The following is a 16,041-nucleotide window of genomic DNA, read 5'->3' as shown; positions in this document are numbered from 1 at the left end:
CACACACACACACAAAATGCTGGAAATCCAGAGGAACACACATACAAAATGCTGGAAATCCAGAGGATCTCACACACACACACAAAATGCTGGAAATCCAGAGGAACACACATACAAAATGCTGGAAATCCAGAGGATCTCACACACACACAAAATGCTGGAAATCCAGAGGATCTCACACACACACAAAATGCTGGAAATCCAGAGGATCTCACATACAAAATGCTGGAAATCCAGAGGAACACGCATACAAACTGCTGGAAATCCAGAGGATCTCTCTCTCTCACACACACACACACACACACACACACACACACAATGCTGGAAATCCAGAGGATCTCACACACACACAAAATGCTGGAGGAACTCAGCAGGTTGTGCATCATCTATGAAGAGGTTTTGAGCTGAGACCCTTCATCAGGTGAAAGAGGTAAAGGGCTGAAGGAGAAGGAATCTCTCGGGAGAGGCTAGTGGACCATGGGAGAAAGGGAAGGAAGGAGGTGATAGGCAGGTGAGAAGGGGTAAGAGGGGAGCCAGAATGGAAAATGTTACAGTGACACAGAGGTTCTGCAGATGCTGGAAATCTTGAGTAAAATGCTAGAGGAACTCAGCTGGTCAGGCAGCATTTACAAAGGGGATAAAACGGTAAATATATCAGGCTGAAACCCCCTAATCTAAGTTTCTATCCGGAGAAGTGCCTGCTTACTGTTCCACAGACAAACAGGAGCTCAGCAAGCCGGGCAGGATCTATGGAGGGGAATAAACAGTCTGAGACTGAGCCCCTTCATCAGGAAGTTTATGATATATAGAGTTCCTCTAACATTTTGAAAATGTTCCAGTAACGTTGGAGTTAATATTGGTGGTTGGTTTGAAGGGGGTTGGCCCCCGGAGAGAATGGAGAAAGGGAAGACTGAGCGAGGGGGATGGGAGTGTTAACGTGGGCCAGCCAGGCGGAGTGTATGAATTCTGAAGCTCTCCCCGGAATTGGCTGTCAGCCAGAAGGCACTTAAGTTCTGTTAATAAGGACGTGATTACCTCACCGGCCAGTAATAGCAGCTGATGTAATGGTTGTCACAGAGAGGGGAGGAGCTGGAGAAGCGGGTTCACCGGGCCTCACCCAGAATGAGTCCCTGTGCCACATAGATACTTGTCATTACTGAAATATTTTGAAATAACAGCCTCACCCCTTCCCAAGGCTAGAACACAGGCTGAAAAGGCTAAGATTTTGAACACACACAGGTTCCTGCCTGCCCCATTGTCTGTGATCCTCTCAGCACCAGAGGCCACTCTCCAGCAGCACTTAGTGTGATGGCCGTGGTTTGGAATGTGTCAGGAAATCTCGCCTCATCTGGAGCCATTTCAAATGGGAGACCCCTCTCTGCTGCCAGCCATTTTGCACATAATGCACAAAAGACAAAAGGTCAAGATCAGGGGCAAGGTTCGAGCAGCTGAAGGAATGATCCATTGAAGTCAGTGTGTGTGACGATGCAATTGCCAAGGACCAGAGCGAGGATGTGCCCAAAGGAATTTGCAGGCCTTAGGCACGGAAGTGGGGACCCTCACCTAGAGCAGGTGAATGCCTGACAATTACAGGCCGTCACTGGGAGAACAGCACGGCATTTAGCCAGGCCAAGAGCCTGCAGATCTGACCAGGATCCAGTTTCAACTTGGGCCCCATCTCACTGGGTGGTCACTTCCAACGTGAGGTGGAGGGCAAGTCATTTAACAGAAAGACTGCTTCAAGGTGCCACGGGTACTGACCAGCTGGAGATATGATCCTCCCCCATCTCTCCATTCACCTTCTAATCACACCTTCACTGCCCCCGATCCATCCCCACACTGCCCTCCCTGCTGGCCCTTCACTGGCATCTGCTTAGTCCTACAGTTAGAGAAACAGACAACCTACAGCACAATACAGGCTCTTCAGTCCACAAAGCTGTGTCGAATATATCCCTACCTTAGAACTATCTAGGCTTTACCCATAGCCCTCTATTTTTCTAAGCTCCATATAGCCATCCAGGAGCCTCTTAAAAGAACCTATAGTTTCCACCTCCACCACCATCACTGGTAGCCCATTCCACACACTCACCACTCTCTGCGTAAAAAAACTTACCCCTGACATCCCCTCTGTACCTACTTCAAAGCACCCTAAAGCTATACCCTCTCATGCTAGACATTTCAGCCCTGGGGAAAAGCCTCTGACTATCCACACGATCAATGCCTCTCATTATCTTGAACACCTCTATCAGGTCACCTCTCATCCTCTGTTGCTCCAAGGAGAAAAGGCGGAGTTCACTCAACCTATTCTCATACGGCATGCTCCCCAATCCAGGCAACATCATTGTAAATCTCCTCTGCACCCTTTCTATGGTTTCCACATCCTTCCTGTAGTGAGGCGACCAGAACTGAGCACAGTACTCCAAGTGGGGTCTGACCAGGGTCCTATATAGCTGCAACGTTATCTCTCGGCTCTTAAACTCAGTCCCACGATTGGTGAAGACCAATGCACTGTATGCCTTCTTAACCACAGAGTCAGCCTGAGTAGCAGCCTTGTGTGTCCTATAGAGCCAGACTCCAGGATCCCTCTGATCCTCCACACAGCCAAGAGTCTTACCATTAACGCTATATTCTGCCATCACATTTGACCTACCAAAATGAATCACTTCACACTTATCTGGGTTAAACTCCATCTGCCACTTCTCAGCCCAGTTTTGCAACCTATCAATGTCCCGTTGTAACCTCTGACAGCCCTCCACATTATCCACAACACCCCGAACCTTTGTGTCATCAGCAAATTTACTAACCCATCCCTCCACTTCCTCATCCAGGTCATTTATAAAAATCACAAAGAGTAGGGGTCCCAGAACAGATCCCTGAGGCACACCACTGGCCACCTTCCATGCAGAATATGACCCGTCTACAACCACTTTTTGCCTTCTGTGGGCAAGCCAGTTCTGGATCCACAAAGCAATGTCCCATTGGATCCCATGCCTCCTTACTTTCTCAATAAGCCTCGCATGGGGTACCTTATCAAATGCCTTGCTAAAATCCGTATCCACTACATCTACGGCTGTACCTCCATCAATGTGTTTAGTCACATCATCAAAAAAATTCAATCAGGCTCGTAAAGGACGATCTGCCTTTGACAAAGCTATTCCTAATCATGCCTCTCCAAATGTTCATAAATCTTGCCTCTCAGGATCTTCTCCATCAACTTACCAACCACTGAAGTAGGACTCACTGGTCCATAAACTCCTGGGCTATCACTACTCCCCATCTTGAATAAGGGAACAAAATCCCAACCCTCCAATCCTCGGGAACCTCTCCCATCCTCATTGATGTTGATTGCCAGCAATCTCTTCCCTCGCTTCCCACAGTAGCCTGGGGTACATCCTGTCCAGTCCCAGTGACTTATCCAACGTGACGCTTTCCAAAAGCTCCAGCGCATCCTCTTCCTTAATATCTACATGCTCAAGCTTTTCAGTCCACTGCAAGTCATCTCTGCAATCGTCACGATCCTTTTCCATAGTGAATAAAGCATTCATTAAGTACCTCCGCTATTTCCTCCAGTTTCATACACACTTTTCCACTGTCACACTTGATTGGTCCTATTTCCTCACATCTTATCGTCTTGCTCTTCACATACTTGCAGAATGCCTTACAGTTTTCCTAAATCCTGTCCACCAAGGCCTTCCTGGCCCCTGGCCCCTTCTGGCTCCCCTAATTTCATTCTTAAGCTCCTTCCTGCTAGCCTTATAATCTTCTAGATTCCTATCATTACCTACTTTTTTGAACCTTTCATAACAGACATACTTTATTGATCCCGAGGGAAATTGGGTTTCGTTATAGCCACACCAACCAAGAACAGTGAAAAATATAGCAATATAAAACCATAAATAATAATAAGTTAATCATGCCAAGTGGAAATAAGTCCAGGACCAGCCTATTGGCTCAGGGTGTCTGACATTCTGAGGGATGAGTTGTAAAGTTTGATGGCCACAGGCAGGAATGACTTCCTATGACGCTCAGTGTTGCATCTCGGTGGAATGAGTCTCTGGCTGAATGTACTCCTGTGTCTAACCAGTACATTATGGAGTGGATGGGAGACAATGTCCAAGATGGCATGCAACTTGGACAGCATCCTCTTTTCAGACACCATCGTCAGAGAGTCCAGTTCCACCCCCACAACATCACTGGCCTTAAGAATGAGTTTGTTGATTCTGTTGGTGTCTGCTACCCTCAGCCTGCTGCCCCAGTACACAACAGCAAACCTGATAGCACCGGCCACCACAGACTCGTAGAACATCCTCAGCATCGTCCGGCAGATGTTAAAGGACCTCAGTCTCCTCAGGAAATAGAGACGGCTCTGACCCTTCTTGTGGGCAGCCTCAGTGTTCTTTGACCAGTCCAGTTTATTGTCCATTCATATCCCCAGGTAATTGTAAACCTCCACCATGTCCATACTGACCCCTTGGATGGAAACAGGGGTCACCAGTGCTTTAGCCCTCCTCAGGTCCACCACCAGCTCCTTAGTCTTTTTCACATTAAGCTGCAGATGATTCTGCTCGCACCATGTGACAAAGTTTCCCACTGTGGCCCTGTACTCCGCCTCATCTCCCTTGCTGATGCATCCAACTATGGCAGATTCATCAGAAAACTTCTGAAGATGGCAAGACTCTGTGTTGTAGTTGAAGTCCGAGGTGTAGATGGTGAAGAGAAAGGGAGACAGGACAGTCCCCTGTGGAGCCCTTGTGCTGCTGACCACTCTGTCTGACACACAGTGTTGCAAGCACACGTACTGTGGTCTGCCAGTCAGGTGATCAATAATCCACGACACCAAGGAAGCATCCACCTGCATCACTGTCAGCTTCACACCCAGCAGAGCAGGGCGGATGGTATTGAACGCAATGGAGAAGTCAAAAAACATGACCTTCACGGTGCTCGCTGGCTTGTCCAGGTGGGTGTAGACACGATTCAGCAGGTAGGCGATGGCATCCTCAACTCCTAGTCGGGGCTGATAGGCGAACTGGAGGGGGTCTAAGTGTGGCCTTCTACTTGACTAGATTTGCAACAGCCTTTGTACACCACGGATCTTGTACCCTACCATCCTTTCCATGTCTCATTGGAATGTACCTACTCAGAACCGCACACAAATATCCCCTGAACATTTGCCACATTTCTTCTGTACGTTTCCCTGAGAACATCTGTTTCCAATTTATGCTTCTAAGTTCCTGCCTGATAGCCTCATATTTCCCCTTACTCCAATTAAATGTTTTCCTAACTTATCTGTTCCTATCCCTTTCCAATGCTATGGTGAAGGAGATAGAATTGTTATGGAATCAGAGAATACTACAATGTAGAAACAGGCCCTTCAGCCCATCTAGTCCATGCTGACCTACTTTCCTACCTAGTTCCATCTACCACACCCAGACCATAGCATTCCATACCCCTCCCATATACTTACCAAACTTCTTAGAAGTTGCAATTCAGCCTGCATCCTCTCCCGCTGGCAACTCATTCCATGCGTACATCACCCACCAACTGAAGAAGATCCCCTTCAGGTTCCCCTGAAATATTTCACATTTCACTCTTAAACTACGACCTCCAGTTCTAGACTCACCCTGAGAGGAAAAGACTTGCAAGCATACCCCTCATTATTTTGTATGCCTGCATCAGGTCTTCTCCTGACCTCTAAGGAATAAAGCTGAAACTTTCCCTCTAACTCTAGTCCTCAAGTCCAGTCAACATCTGTGCAAATTTTCTCTGCACCTTTCAAGCTTATTGATAGGTTTCCTATATGTAGCTGACCAGGACTACATACAATTCTCCAAATCCCTCGTCACCAATGACTACACAACTTCATCATAACGTCCAGCTTATGCCAACAGCTATCTTTATGACCGTGCCTACCAGTGATGCCACTTTCAAACCATTTGTATTCCCAGGTGTCTTCTTTCTACTGCAGCTGGGAAGTTTTGACTCACAAACCCAGTGCCCTCAAGGCAGTAACCTGTAAATTTTTAGACATTATAGAGAGGGGTAGGGGAGAGGGAGGGAGGTGGTTCTGTGGTGAGAGAGAAGTGCAGTGACTGGACATGGTGGCAAAGACAATATGGCTTCATACCTGCCTCACCTTTGTGTCCTACACGTCCTACCTTGTAGTAAGCCATCACTCAGGCTTTAAAGGCGGGCAGTGAGGGGTTTGGGGCTGTTCATCTCTGTTGCTGGCTGAGAGACACAAAGTGCATTGGCATTAGGGAAGGGACTGAGGGGCAGCAGAAACTGCAGATGCTGGAACCCAGGATAGGAACCCGGTGTTCGAATCAGAATTAGGTTTATTATCATGGACATACAGTGTGTGTGACATTTGTTATTTTGCCAGAGCAAGACATAAAACATCTCTAAAAGCTACAGAAAGAAAAACATAAACAGTGCAAAAAGAGAGCAAGATAGTGAGGTAGTGTTTATTAACATTAGAACATCTGCAGATGCTGGAAATCCAAGCAACACACATGCACGAACTCTGAATGATAGTGAGGTAGTGTTTATTAACATTAGAACATCTGCAGATGCTGGAAATCCAAGCAACACATATGCATGAACTCTGAATGATAATGAGGGAGGAGGTGCAGGAGTAGGTATGGCACTTGTTCTGCTTGCAAGAAGTTCCAGGTGTGAGACCAGTGGGAGGGATGAATGGACAAGGGAACGATCTTGCACAAAGACAGAAGTACGGGGTTGGCATGGGTAAGGAAAGATGTGCTTGGTGGTGGGATCCCATTGGATATGGCAGAAGTTATGGAGAATTATGTGCTGGATGCGGAGGCTCATGGGGTGGTAGGTGAGTAGGCAGTGTTCATGGTCTGTTCAGAAATCTGATGGTGGAAGGGAAGAAGCTGTTCCTAAAATGTTGAGTGTGTGTCTTCAGGTTCCTGTAATAAGAAGAGGGTGAAGGGCCTTAACGTTGGGTGCTGTCCTTTGGAGGCACCCTCAGTTGACTGTGCTCGTGATGAAGCTGCTGAGTCTCTGACCCTCCTGACAATCCCGAGCATTGAAGCCTCCATATCAGCCTGTGATGCAACCATTCAGAATGTTCTCCATGGTACATCTGTAGAAATTTACTGGAGTCTTTGGTGACGTACCCGATCTCCTCAAACTCCCAATGAAGTGACAAACAAGAGAAAGTCTGCAGTGCTGGAAATCTGAACAACTCACATAACATGCTGGAGGAAGTCAGCAGGCCAGGCAGCATCTATGGGAAAAAGTACGTTGCCTATACTTTTGCTGCCTGGCCTGCTGAGTTCCTCCAGCATGTTGTGAGCGTTGCTCCCAATGAAGTGAGCTGCTGGGAGAACTGCAGTTCAGTCAGCTCACATAGAGAGAAAGGGATAACCCTCCATCTGAGCTGAAAGAGCTGGTACGAAGTGGAATCTCTCTGTGGATGGGACCTCTACATATTGATTAAGGAAACTTTCCTGAACACATTTGACATGCTCTACCCCATCAGATCTTTTACAGCATGGGAGTCCCAATCAATATGTGGAAAGTTAAAGTCATCTGCTATCACAAACTTACTTTTCTTGCTACTGTCTGCTATCTCATGACCAGTTTCACCAAGCACCTACATTCCTCTGCCAGAAAAAAATGGGATCTTCCAGTGGTCATTTTACTGTTTTAATTCCACTTCCCATTCCCACTCCGATATGTCTATCCATGGCCTTCTCCACTGTCGTGATGAGGCCACACTCAGATTGGAGGAGTAACGCCTTATATTCCATCTGGGTAGCCTTCAACCTGATGGCATGAACATCAATTTCTCGGACCAACCCCCAGCCCCTTTTCCTTCTCTTACTTTATCTCCTTGCCTGCCGTCACCTCCCTATGGAGCTCCTCCCCCTTTTCTTTCTTCCATGGCCTCCTGTCCCCTTCTATCAGACTCCCTCTTCTCCAGCTCTGTATCTCTTTCACCAATCAGCTTCCGGCTCTTTACTTCATCCCCTCCCCTTCAGGTTTCATCTATCACCTTGTGTTTCTCCCTCCCCCCCGCCTCACACTTAAATCTACTCCAGTCCTGCTGAAGGGTTTTGGCCCGAAACTTCGACTGTACTTGTTTCCATAGGTGTTGCCTGGCCTGCTGAGTTCCTCCACCATTTTGTATGTGTTGTTCTGGATTGCCAGCATCTGCAGATTTTCTCTTGTTTATTTCAGACTATGGTTTCTTGACTACAATTCTACCTTCAACAAGCAAACTCATCACCACGTTCCAGACGCTGGGAGTCAACACCTCTATCTGCAAATGGATCCTTGATGTTCCGACCAAAAGACCGGAATCAGTAGAGCTAGGCAGCAACATGTCCGCCACGATTATTCTGAAGACTGGTACTCCACAGTGTTGTGTCCTCAGCCCACCACTCTACATCCCGTACACTCATGGCTGTTCGGCCGGTTCTGCCTTGACCCCATACACAAGTTTGCAGATGATACCAATGTAGCAGGCCATATTGAAAATAATGATGAGGTACAGTACTGGAAGAAGATAGAGAGAGCAGTAAGACAGTTTCGTGGCAACACCCTCTCCCCCAACATCAGCAAAGGAGTTGGTCATCTTCGGAAAGGGGAGGAGGTGGGGGGTCACTCGCTCCTGTCCAGATCAACACTACTAAGGTTGAGAGAGTTGAGAGGGGCAAGTTCGAGAAGTGACCGTCACCAGTAGCCTGTCCTGGTCCAAGTATGTTGATGCCATGGCCAAGAAATTCCACCAAGGTCTCGAATTCCTCAGTCAAAGAAATTTGGCAATGTTTATAGAAGGTTTTCTGTCTGATGTATCACGGTTTGGTACATCAACTGCTCTGCCCGTGACAAGAAGATGTTGCAGAGTTGTGGATGCAGCCCAGCACAGCATGGAACCCGTGTTCCTTACATGAACTCTGGTAAAACAGATAGCATCATCGAGTCCTCCCACACCAGACATTCTCGCTTCTCCCCTTCCCATAGGGACGAAGATACAAAAGCCTAACGTATGTACACCAGGCTCAAGCACAGCTTCTATTTGCTTCTGTAAGGCTATTCAACAGTCCCTGTCAACTTGACCTTGCTATCTACCTCATTATGATCTTGCATCTTATTGTTTACCTGCACTGCACTTTCTCTGTAACTGGAACACTTTATTCTGCATTCTGTTACTGTTTCACCCTGTTCTGCCTCAGTGTGATGATTTGATCTGTAGGGACAGTATACAAGACAAGCATTCCACTGTAACTTAGGAGATGTGACAATAATAAACCAGTTCCAATTTCAACCCACTGTAATACTGGATCCACTCACACAGCCCTATCCATCTCTCTTTGTTCCCTGCACCCTGTGACGCCCCAAGGGACCTGTCTCACTCTGCACCGGCAATCTCACTGACTGACACATCCCAGTAGTTAATCTACCTGACCTGAACCCTCTCGAGTGATCCACCCGCCCCACTCACTGTCATGCCCTCACCCTCACCTAGCAGTATTTATGATACCCCCACCCCCACCCCCTCTGTTCCCACCACCCGGCTCTCTCCACCCTGATCACCACCCGATAGTGTTACACCTGCCCCCCCACCCCCCAACCCCTCACATTCTTCCTGCTCTGCAGTTCTCTCACCCAGCTGTGCTGGAGGCTGGATTGTCTGAAAAATTGAAGGGAAGGGAGGGAAAGAAGTAAAGAGGGAAGGAGGGTCAGAAGAAGAAAGAGGGAGGGATGGAGTCGGAGCATGAGAGAGAGGAGGGAAGGAGAGTGTAATGTGGAAGGGATGTATCTCTCAGGGAGAGGAGAAACGTCACGGATCAGGATAACCGTGGGCTAGATTAACACCCAAGGGGCCTGCTCCTGCTCCCAATTCCAGTGTTCATATCCCCGCCAGTCTTATCCAGCTCTCCCCTTGCCTGTCCCTTACATCAGGCCACACCCCACTCCCCTTACTTTCTGCCCCCACCCTCTGCCCAACAACCTCCTCCAGCCACTTCCTCGGGTGGAGGATGAACGCAGCCTGGGCTCCCTGACGAGGATACTTGGGTACCACCACCCGACAGCAGCACCTAGCTGTTCACTGTGAATGCCCCAATCCAGCACCCACCTGTTCACTGTGAATCTCCCTGTCCCAGCACCCACCCGTTCACTGTGAATCTCCCTGTCCCAGCACCTAGCTGTTCACTGTGAATGCCCCAATCCAGCACCCACCTGTTCACTGTGAATCTCCCTGTCCCAGCACCCACCTGTTCACTGTGAATGCCCCTGTCCCAGCACCCACCTGTTCACTGTAAATCTCCCTGTCCCAGCACCCACCTGTTCACTGTGAATCTCCCTGTCCCAGCACCCACCTGTTCACTGTGAATCTCCCTGTCCCAGCACCCACCCGTTCACTGTGAATCTCCCTGTCCCAGCACCCACCTGTTCACTGTGAATCTCCCTGTCCCAGCACCCACCTGTTCACTGTGAATCTCCCTGTCCCAGCACCCACCTGTTCACTGTGAATCTCCCTGTCCCAGCACCCACCTGTTCACTGTGAATCTCCCTGTCCCAGCACCCACCTGTTCACTGTGAATCTCCCTGTCCCAGCACCCACCTGTTCACTGTGAATCTCACTGTCCCAGCACCCACCTGTTCACTGTGAATGCCACTGTCCCAGCACCCACCTGTTCACTGTGAATCTCCCTGTCCCAGCACCCACCTGTTCACTGTGAATCTCCCTGTCCCAGCACCCACCTGTTCACTGTGAATCTCCCTGTCCCAGCACCCACCTGTTCACTGTGAATCTCACTGTCCCAGCACCCACCTGTTCACTGTGAATGCCCCTGTCCCAGCACCCACCCGTTCACTGTGAATCTCCCTGTCCCAGCACCCACCTGTTCACTGTGAATCTCCCTGTCCCAGCACCCACCTGTTCACTGTGAATCTCCCTGTCCCAGCACCCACCTGTTCACTGTGAATCTCCCTGTCCCAGCACCCACCCGTTCACAGTGAATGCCCCTGTCCCAGCACCCACCTGTTCACTGTTAATGCCCCAATACAGCACCCACCTGTTCACTGTGAATCTCACTGTCCCAGCACCCACCTGTTCACTGTGAATGCCCCTGTCCCAGCACCCACCCGTTCACTGTGAATCTCCCTGTCCCAGCACCCACCTGTTCACTGTGAATCTCCCTGTCCCAGCACCCACCTGTTCACTGTGAATCTCCCTGTCCCAGCACCCACCTGTTCACTGTGAATCTCCCTGTCCCAGCACCCACCCGTTCACAGTGAATGCCCCTGTCCCAGCACCCACCTGTTCACTGTTAATGCCCCAATACAGCACCCACCTGTTCACTGTGAATCTCCCTGTCCCAGCACCCACCTGTTCACTGTGAATCTCCCTGTCCCAGCACCCACCTGTTCACTGTGAATCTCCCTGTCCCAGCATCCACCTGTTCACTGTGAATCTCCCTGTCCCAGCACCCACCTGTTCACTGTGAATCTCACTGTCCCAGCACCCACCTGTTCACTCTGAATCTCCCTGTCCCAGCACCCACCTGTTCACTGTGAATGCCCCAATCCAGCACCCACCTGTTCACTGTGAATCTCCCTGTCCCAGCACCCACCTGTTCACTGTGAATCTCCCTGTCCCAGCACCCACCTGTTCACTGTGAATCTCCCTGTCCCAGCACCCACCTGTTCACTGTGAATCTCACTGTCCCAGCACCCACCTGTTCACTGTGAATGCCCCTGTCCCAGCACCCACCTGTTCACTGTGAATCTCCCTGTCCCAGCACCCACCTGTTCACTGTGAATCTCCCTGTCCCAGCACCCACCTGTTCACTCTGAATCTCCCTGTCCCAGCACCCACCTGTTCACTGTGAATGCCCCAATCCAGCACCCACCTGTTCACTGTGAATGCCCCAATCCAGCACCCACCTGTTCACTGTGAATCTCCCTGTCCCAGCACCCACCTGTTCACTCTGTTTTCTCCCTGTCCCAGCACCCACCTGTTCACTGTGAATCTCCCTGTCCCAGCACCCACCTGTTCACTCTGTTTTCTCCCTGTCCCAGCACCCACCTGTTCACTCTGTTTTCTCCCTGTCCCAGCACCCACCTGTTCACTGTGAATCTCCCTGTCCCAGCACCCACCTGTTCACTCTGTTTTCTCCCTGTCCCAGCACCCACCTGTTCACTGTGAATCTCCCTGTCCCAGCACCCACCTGTTCACTCTGTTTTCTCCCTGTCCCAGCACACACCTGTTCACTGTGAATGCCCCTGTCCCAGCACCCATCCGTTCACTGTGAATCTCCCTGTCCCAGCACCCACCCGTTCACTGTGAATCTCCCTGTCCCAGCACCCACCTGTTCACTGTGAATCTCCCTGTCCCAGCACACACCTGTTCACTGTGAATCTCCCTGTCCCAGCACCCACCTGTTCACTGTGAATCTCCCTGTCCCAGCACCCACCCGTTCACTGTGAATGCCCCTGTCCCAGCACCCACCCGTTCACTGTGAATCTCCCTGTCCCAGCACCCACCCGTTCACTGTGAATCACCCTGTCCCAGCACCCACCTGTTCACTGTGAATGCCCCAATCCTCCACATACCTGTTCACTCTGAATCTCCCTGTCCCAGCACCCACCTGTTCACTGTGAATCTCCCTATCCCAGCACCCACCTGTTCACTGTGAATCTCCCTGTCCCAGCACCCACCTGTTCACTGTGAATCTCCCTGTCCCAGCACCCACCTGTTCACTGTGAATGCCCCTGTCCCAGCACCCACCTGTTCACTGTGAATCTCCCTGTCCCAGCACCCAACTGTTCATTGTGAATGCCCCAATCCAGCACCCACCCGTTCACTGTGATTCTTCCTGTCCCAGCACCCACCCGTTCACTGTGAATCTCCCTGTCCCAGCACCCACCTGTTCACTCTGAATCTCCCTGTGCCAGCACCCACCTGTTCACTGTGAAGCTCCCTGTCCCAGCACCCACCTGTTCACTGTGAATGCCCCTGTCCCAGCACCCACCTGTTCACTGTGAAAGCCCCTGTCCCAGTACCCACCCGTTCACTGTAAATCTCCCTGTCCCAGCACCCCCCTGTTCACTGTGAATCTCCCTGTCCTAGCACCCACCTGTTCACTGTGAATCTCCCTGTCCCAGCACCCACCCGTTCACTGTGAATCTCCCTGTCCCAGCACCCACCTGTTCACTGTGAATCTCCCTGTCCCAGCACCCACCTGTTCACTGTGAATCTCACTGTCCCAGCACCCACCTGTTCACTCTGAATCTCCCTGTCCCAGCACCCACCTGTTCACTGTGAATGCCCCAATCCAGCACCCACCTGTTCACTGTGAATCTCCCTGTCCCAGCACCCACCTGTTCACTGTGAATCTCCCTGTCCCAGCACCCACCTGTTCACTGTGAATCTCCCTGTCCCAGCACCCACCTGTTCACTGTGAATCTCACTGTCCCAGCACCCACCTGTTCACTGTGAATGCCCCTGTCCCAGCACCCACCTGTTCACTGTGAATCTCCCTGTCCCAGCACCCACCTGTTCACTGTGAATCTCCCTGTCCCAGCACCCACCTGTTCACTCTGAATCTCCCTGTCCCAGCACCCACCTGTTCACTGTGAATGCCCCAATCCAGCACCCACCTGTTCACTGTGAATGCCCCAATCCAGCACCCACCTGTTCACTGTGAATCTCCCTGTCCCAGCACCCACCTGTTCACTCTGTTTTCTCCCTGTCCCAGCACCCACCTGTTCACTGTGAATCTCCCTGTCCCAGCACCCACCTGTTCACTCTGTTTTCTCCCTGTCCCAGCACCCACCTGTTCACTCTGTTTTCTCCCTGTCCCAGCACCCACCTGTTCACTGTGAATCTCCCTGTCCCAGCACCCACCTGTTCACTCTGTTTTCTCCCTGTCCCAGCACCCACCTGTTCACTGTGAATCTCCCTGTCCCAGCACCCACCTGTTCACTCTGTTTTCTCCCTGTCCCAGCACACACCTGTTCACTGTGAATGCCCCTGTCCCAGCACCCATCCGTTCACTGTGAATCTCCCTGTCCCAGCACCCACCCGTTCACTGTGAATCTCCCTGTCCCAGCACCCACCTGTTCACTGTGAATCTCCCTGTCCCAGCACACACCTGTTCACTGTGAATCTCCCTGTCCCAGCACCCACCTGTTCACTGTGAATCTCCCTGTCCCAGCACCCACCCGTTCACTGTGAATGCCCCTGTCCCAGCACCCACCCGTTCACTGTGAATCTCCCTGTCCCAGCACCCACCCGTTCACTGTGAATCACCCTGTCCCAGCACCCACCTGTTCACTGTGAATGCCCCAATCCTCCACATACCTGTTCACTCTGAATCTCCCTGTCCCAGCACCCACCTGTTCACTGTGAATCTCCCTATCCCAGCACCCACCTGTTCACTGTGAATCTCCCTGTCCCAGCACCCACCTGTTCACTGTGAATCTCCCTGTCCCAGCACCCACCTGTTCACTGTGAATGCCCCTGTCCCAGCACCCACCTGTTCACTGTGAATCTCCCTGTCCCAGCACCCAACTGTTCATTGTGAATGCCCCAATCCAGCACCCACCCGTTCACTGTGATTCTTCCTGTCCCAGCACCCACCCGTTCACTGTGAATCTCCCTGTCCCAGCACCCACCTGTTCACTCTGAATCTCCCTGTGCCAGCACCCACCTGTTCACTGTGAAGCTCCCTGTCCCAGCACCCACCTGTTCACTGTGAATGCCCCTGTCCCAGCACCCACCTGTTCACTGTGAAAGCCCCTGTCCCAGTACCCACCCGTTCACTGTAAATCTCCCTGTCCCAGCACCCCCCTGTTCACTGTGAATCTCCCTGTCCTAGCACCCACCTGTTCACTGTGAATCTCCCTGTCCCAGCACCCACCCGTTCACTGTGAATCTCCCTGTCCCAGCACCCACCTGTTCACTGTGAATCTCCCTGTCCCAGCACCCACCTGTTCACTGTGAATGCCCCAATCCAGCACCCACCTGTTCACTGTGAATCTCCCTGTCCCAGCACCCACCCGTTCACTGTGAATCTCCCTGTCCCAGCACCCACCCGTTCACTGTGAATCTCCCTGTCCCAGCACCCACCTGTTCACTGTGAATCTCCCTGTCCCAGCACCCACCCGTTCACTGTGAATCTCCCTGTCCCAGCACCCACCTGCTCACTGTGAATCTCCCTGTCCCAGCACCCAACTGTTCACTGTGAATGTCCCAATCCTGCACCCACCTGTTCACTGTGATTCTTCCTGTCCCAGCACCCACCCGTTCACTGTGAATGTCCCTGTCCTAGCACCCAACTGTTCACTGTGAATGTCCCAATCCTGCACCCACCTGTTCACTGTGATTCTTCCTGTCCCTGCACCCACCTGTTCACTGTGAATCTCCCTGTCCCAGCACCCACCTGTTCACTGTGAATCTCCCTGTCCCAGCACCCACCTGTTCACTGTGAATCTCCCTGTCCCAGCACCCACCTGTTAACTGTGAATCTCCCTGTCCCAGCACCCACCTGTTCACTGTGAATGCCGAAATCCGGTACCCACCTGTTCACTGTGAATCTCCCTGTCCACCCCAGTTCCCGTCTGTTCACTGTGAACGCCTCACCCCAGCATAAACTTTGCACCCTATTTAATACTTGTTTATTGTTGTCACATGTCCCCAGAATCAGTGAAAAGCTTTTGTTTGCCTGACCTCCAGACAGATAGTTCCTCACATTCAGGTGGTAAAAGGGAAATCAGCGTTGGCGTCACGTAAAAGTGCAAAGCAGGCAGACGGTAAGTAGCAAGGGCCACGGCCAGGTAGGTAGTTGATAGTCAAGAGTTCATCTTCAACCTGCAAAAGGTCCGTTCAGCCCTGGTGATAGGTCACGGCCCGACAAGTCCCTCCAAAGATGTCTCACTAACAGTTCCTCCAGCGTTTTGTGCGTAGCTCTGTTCAAGAGTACACTAACTGGGGGCAGAAACTGTCCTTGAGCCGATCACGAACCAGTGCTTCGGGCTTTTGTACGTACTGCCCGACTG

Source organism: Hypanus sabinus, chromosome 9, assembly GCF_030144855.1.
Source record: "Hypanus sabinus isolate sHypSab1 chromosome 9, sHypSab1.hap1, whole genome shotgun sequence".
Classification (NCBI taxonomy): domain Eukaryota; kingdom Metazoa; phylum Chordata; class Chondrichthyes; order Myliobatiformes; family Dasyatidae; genus Hypanus; species Hypanus sabinus.
Note: the sequence above shows the minus strand (reverse complement) of the source record.